We start from the raw sequence: 6,000 nt of genomic DNA, 5'->3' as shown, positions 1-6,000 counted from the left end.
CGAGTGAGATAGGAACCCAAGCTGTCCTTTATCCATCTGTAGACAAGGAAAGAAGCGGAAGGAAATGTCTGGAAATGTCCCCTGAGGTGCCGTCAGCTATCATCTTAGGTGTTTTGGTAGGTGTGGGCAGGCAGGGTGCTTAGAAGTCCGAAAACCATTTAAAAAATTATGTCACATTTTAAATAGTCTTTCTACAGTGTTTGCTTCATTGTACTGCTTCTTATAGAACAAACTGAGGTATTTTTAAAAGGGTTTTTATTCCAGTAGGTCACTTCGCAGGGACAAAACTGTTGTTTGGGGAGTGTTAACTAATTTGGGGATGAATGACCTTAGAAATAAGCCAGGTGCCTTCCAGGCAACCCACTGCCTCTTTCAAAGTGCCCTTTCTGCTGAAGGGACTTGTGCTATCTCTACTGGCCCCAAAGAGGGAAGAACTCTCACGTACACAAAGGTAGTAGGGACTTTGTGTGTGGCTCACATAAGCAGTGACATTTTAGGAGACGACCAAGGGAAGTGGCAATGCCAGCGGTAAAGGTTACCTACTGTGTGTGAAGCACTGTGCAAGAGCTTTGTATACATTGTCATCCCTCACGAAAGCAACCTTATGAGAAGTGATCCTTATCCCCATTGCCCACAGTCACACAGGAAAACAGCAGAGCGAGTTTCATCTGCGATGCAAAACCAACCTCTTGCCTTTGGGTTCTGATTTGCTATTATGAATGGCCGATAATTGGAATTTTGGACATCCCAAGAGGATATAATTTTAGAGTAGGAACTCTTTTCAGCTTCCTGGAAGTATGGAGTGACAGAGTTCATTCTGGAACTGGAGACTCCTTCACATACTATACGAATGTTTTCCTGGCTCTGAGACCATGGATGAATTCTAATGTATAATACAGCTATGAGCCAATGATAGAAAATAAACAAACTAAATACCTTGATAGTGATAGGAGGTCTTGTCTGATGGTTGGAAAAACACCCTGGAAAGTGTGGCACCCATGGGCCATTGATGATTTTGCTCATTTGTATCTGAATGCCCTTGGTGCCTCTCTGTGAATATCAAGGGAACAGCATCTCCTTGCTTGAGTAGTTGCAAGGAGGGGTAAGAGCATCTTTAATCATTGATAGAGGCAGTGTTTTCTAGCTGTTCTCGTCCAATAGCATAGAGGTCACTTACCATACACTGTCCATGAGAGAGTTCCAAGTGGGTATTCTTGCTTAATTGGGAAATAAAGCGAGGGCAGGGAATTGATGGCTGTATGTAGGTCTCTTTTGGTCACTTGTCAATTTTTATGAGGGATAGCATGTTTCTCACATGTCAACTCCAAATAATGGTAAGGCCTGCTCTGAGCACTATGTTAAAATGGATTGTGAGACCCAAACCTGGATTCTGCCAAAGGTGCAAGAAGGAGCAGTGAGTCATGAGTTTGCCACATCTTGTTAGGTCATTAAAATACATTCCAGAAAGACCCTCAGATACCAGGTGGTTTTCTCAAAACACTGATCCTGAGAATTGAGAAGTCACATACTAATAACCAAATACTAATTCTGCCCTGACTGCTTGGGTTCTAATCCTGGCTGTGCCACGTTTGTAACATTTGGCCTCAAATTCCTCTGTGCTTCAGTTCCCTCAGTGGTAAAATGGGGTTGATAATAGTATTTACCTCGATGAGTTGTTAGTTTAAACAAGCTAATACATGTAAAGTTCTGAGAGCAGTGCTTGGCACATTATAAATGTTCAATAAACATTAATTATGATTAATAAAAAGAGAGTTTTGAGTGTGTATTATGTATAGGCATATTCTGGGTTTTATGCAACCCCTCTGGCCTAACCCTCTGCCCAACTTAGGATAGTGTTTATTCAAAGTGCTTCTTGATTTTCACTTGGTATCACTCTTTCTGCTAAAGACCAAGTGAGTTAGAACCCTCTCAAAACCAACCAGTCCTGTTTTGGTCTAATATGAAAACGTTATAACTGGAAGAGTTGTAGAGCTCATGGAATCTACTTCCTTGTTTTCTCCAGTTGGGGAATCTGAAGCTCAGGAAGGTTGAAGACACATCCATTTTTGTTACTTAAGCATTTCTCCTATTTGCTAATGAAAAAATCAGATAGACTGTGATTAGCATATTAAGACTTAATTTTTTTTGATGTGTCATAGTAAGTAATTATGTGCACAGCAATGCCTCCATAGAAGGAGGTATCTAGAATAAAAGGAAAATTGGGCACTAGAAAGGAATCAGGTATGGGAAGATTTGATCTTTTAGGCTGCAAATAGAGTGTGTATGGCCAAGAGATGTGGGCCTCTTCTGAAAAGGATATGCAACAGGATGTCTTAGGACTCCACCACAAAGAGGGGAGCACTGAGGTCTAGAACATTCAAGATGTTCCACATCCCCATTGTCAAATCACATAACGAAGGACAGGGATTGTTTATGCTGAACACCTGATTCCTAATCCCAACGTCTCCTAACAAAAGACTCTGACTATAATGTGCAATAATAGGGAACATGGAAGTCTTAATAAAAATGTGTGTGTGTGTGTGTGTGTGTGTGTGTGTGTGTGTGTGTGAAGCTATATTGTCTGTAAGGAGCATCCCCTCCAAATCTAAAGGCAGCATGAGAGAACTAAAGCCCAAACAGCCACTTCAGCAGTCCAGGATGGCAATCTCAACTGTTGACCTTGACCAAAAATTCTGTAGGCAGCTAGGCAGGTATTTTAACAGTCAAGTACTAAAGACTATTATTTTTTTGTAAGAGGAAAAAGCAGTATTCGGTTTGGGATGTTCACTTGGAGAACTCTGAGAGTAGAGCAATCTAAATGGGATAGCATGAACAGTACATGGTATATAGAAGAAGCAGAATAAAAGATATTTCCCTTGTCTTTTTGGAATATCTGTTTGAAGTAGTTGAAAGATGAACAGGATCATGGATTGTACTCTCTCTCTCTTTCTCTCTGAAATAAATAAATAAAAAAAAAGAAACCTGTATTTTTTAGGAAACTCTCAGGCAACTCTGATGCCCAACTAAGTTTTAGATCAGTGAACTACATGAACTCTTGCACTTTTGTGTTGTTAGTTTCATTGCTCACCACTGTTTATTTATCTCTTCCCCAGTTGATGGACACTGGGCCTGTTCCTATTTTGGGCTATATGAATAAAGCAGCTACGAATATTACAAGTCTTGTGGATGTATTTTCTTTTATATTGCATAAATACTTGTGTGTAGGACTGCTGGCCATTGGGTAGAAGAAACCTCCAGACCTTGGCCCAGTATGGTTGTGTCATTTTACCCTGCCATCAACCACGTTGTACCAGGTCTGTCACCTTGTCCTTGATTGGTGGAGTCAGTCTCTATATAGTCATTCTGGAGGGTTGGGGGGGGGCGTCAGTATAGTGGCATCTCCTTGTGGTTTTAATTTGCATTTCCTTGATGACAAATGACATTGGGTATTTTTTCTTGTGCTTGTTGGCCATTCTCGTGTATATACTTTTTGACTCTTTAAATCTTTTGCCCATTTTTAATTGGTGTGTTTGTCTTTCTGTTGTTAAATTGTCACAGTTCTTTGTAGATCCTGGATAACAGTCCTTTGTCAGATACAGGTTTCACCGATGCTTCCTTCAAGTCTATAGCTTGCCTGTTTATTTTCCTAATGGTGTCTTTTGATGAGAAGCAGTTTTAAATTTTTTGATGAAGTCTATTTTTAAGGTTATTTCTTTCTATGACCTAAGAAATCTTGGCTATCTTTAAGTCATAAACACATTCTTTTATACATTCTCTTTAGAAAGCCTTAGAGTTTTACCTTTTATATGTGGGATATTTATTTTGCCTTTTCACAAGTTTTCAAGACTAGATCTTCTAAAAAAAGTAATGCCCAGTTAATGTTACTTTTATACATAAACAAATAAATGAAGCTGAATCATGTTAGGAGAAACCTATCAAAATGGCTTCCCTGAAAAAATATGTGCAAATGTGGAATAATTGAAAAGATCAGACCATCTTCCACATTCATATTTTTTTTAATAAGATTTTATTTTTAAGTAATCTCTACACCCAGCGTGGGGCTTGAACCCACAACCCCAAGATCAAGAGTCCCGTGGTCTACTGACTGAGCCAGCCAGGCAGGCGCCCCTTCATGTTTTGTTTTCAAACACATAATTTAAGAAGAAGAATGGATTCTTTGATTCTAGATCAGCCCTGAATTAAAGAGGTGTTCTCAACATATATTTGTTGAGTTAAAAGAAAATTGACCGCTGTATGCATTTGTACGTAATGGTGAATGGTGGGGAGAGAGGAGTAGTCCTACACCTCCTGTATGGAATCTGAGAAGAAGGGGAGAGCAGAAACCCTGTCCTCTTCGATTAGACGGGAGAGAGAACCTTACTCTGTGGGTTCCCATTTGTCTCCATACTTGTTTTCTTCTGCCCCACACGTTCAGATCTGAGAGTCGGAAGACGACTCTGGCTATACTGCCTCAGGCAGAGAATCACTTGTGTTCCTTTGCAGGGCCTGGCTCCCAGCTGTTCCCTCGCAAGAGGAATCTGACACACTCCTCAGTGCACGGGCCATCTGATATTCCATGCAACACGGGGCAGTGGCTCACTTCAACTCTCACATAACATTTGCTCCAGAAATGGATTTTCTGAAACTTTCCACTTAAATAACTGTGGATTCACTTTCAGGGAGGCCAACATGCTGGAAACTAAGCAGAGCATATAACCCCAGACTGTTGGGCAGGCGCGCATTGTCACGGTTCTGCCTTAATTCACTGCATCTTACTTCCTTTGAGATTTGCAGCCAGATTCTACACTATTCACCTTTTAATGTCTGGAAATAACGTAAAGCATTTGGCCATTTGTTCACCTTGTTTAAGCTGTACATCTGAGGAGGGTAAGAATATATTTGCCAAAGCATAGTGTACTTTTCTAAAAGATTAGACTGGTTCTCCTAACTTAGATAAGCCATAGAATGGTAGTGATCGTGTTTTTATGCAATCCTATGAGCGATAACATTACATATTATCATTGCCTCCCCCCAAAGTTTTTTTTTTTTATGAACTTAGAAAAGTTTCTAATATAAAGGTTATATTATCAACAAATGCTAGTTTGAAAGAACCAAATAGGATTTTGAAGATTACTTTTCTTTAACAATGCCTTATATTTTTATCTCCTTATCCATTCCTCATTGCTTTCTTTCTCAAGACATTATGGTTTTATTGTGTCTCCACTAGGTACCTTGCATGTGATTTACACAGTGAATGGCCCTGCTTTCGGAGCAAGTTAATGATATAATATCCCCATTTATATTCAGAGCAGTCAACACTTTCCAGCTCTCAGAATAATAAAAGCACCTGCATTTAATATACATGGAAGAATGGGAAGGCAAATAGCAGATAAGGCACAATCAGGTAAGTGTAATCAGATAAAATATCACAATATTATAGTAGATCAGCATCTGGTAATGACTTGAATTTTGAAAGACTGACAAACAGCATGGCCTAAAGCAGCCAGGCATACCTCATTCTGAGCAACTTTTCCCAGAACTGATTGCTCCTCTCATGTGTTTCCTGGCAGATTAAGCAGGTTGGGTTTCTTATTTTAACTCTTCTGGAACTGCTTTGTGCCACTGGAAAAATACTGGCAATCTTCCTTTTGAGCCCAGATCAGAAACAAAAACAAATGACGTATCCAAAAGTAAAGCCTTGCATCCCCCTGGCAGTTATCTCAAGTTGATCCAAACCAATTTTATTAAAAATAAAAATAAAGCCTTCAGTGATAGGCAGAGAGCTTTCGTTTCCATCTCTGTACTTGCCTGCATGGCGTTGATATTTTATTCTAACTTTTTTTTTTTAAGGCAGGGGGAAGCAGTTTATTAGAGACTGATTTGTCTCTGAGAACTTCCTCACTTTGGGCCATGCAGATGGCAAACCTAGCTGTGTATCTCAGCTTGTGTGAGCCCTCATGTAACACAACCATATGGAGTCAAATAGAAAGCTTCAGATTT

Source organism: Mirounga angustirostris, unplaced genomic scaffold (assembly GCF_029215605.1).
Source record: "Mirounga angustirostris isolate CCGP_5_RB_7025 unplaced genomic scaffold, mMirAng1.0.hap1 SCAF_15, whole genome shotgun sequence".
NCBI lineage: Eukaryota > Metazoa > Chordata > Mammalia > Carnivora > Phocidae > Mirounga > Mirounga angustirostris.
Note: the sequence above shows the minus strand (reverse complement) of the source record.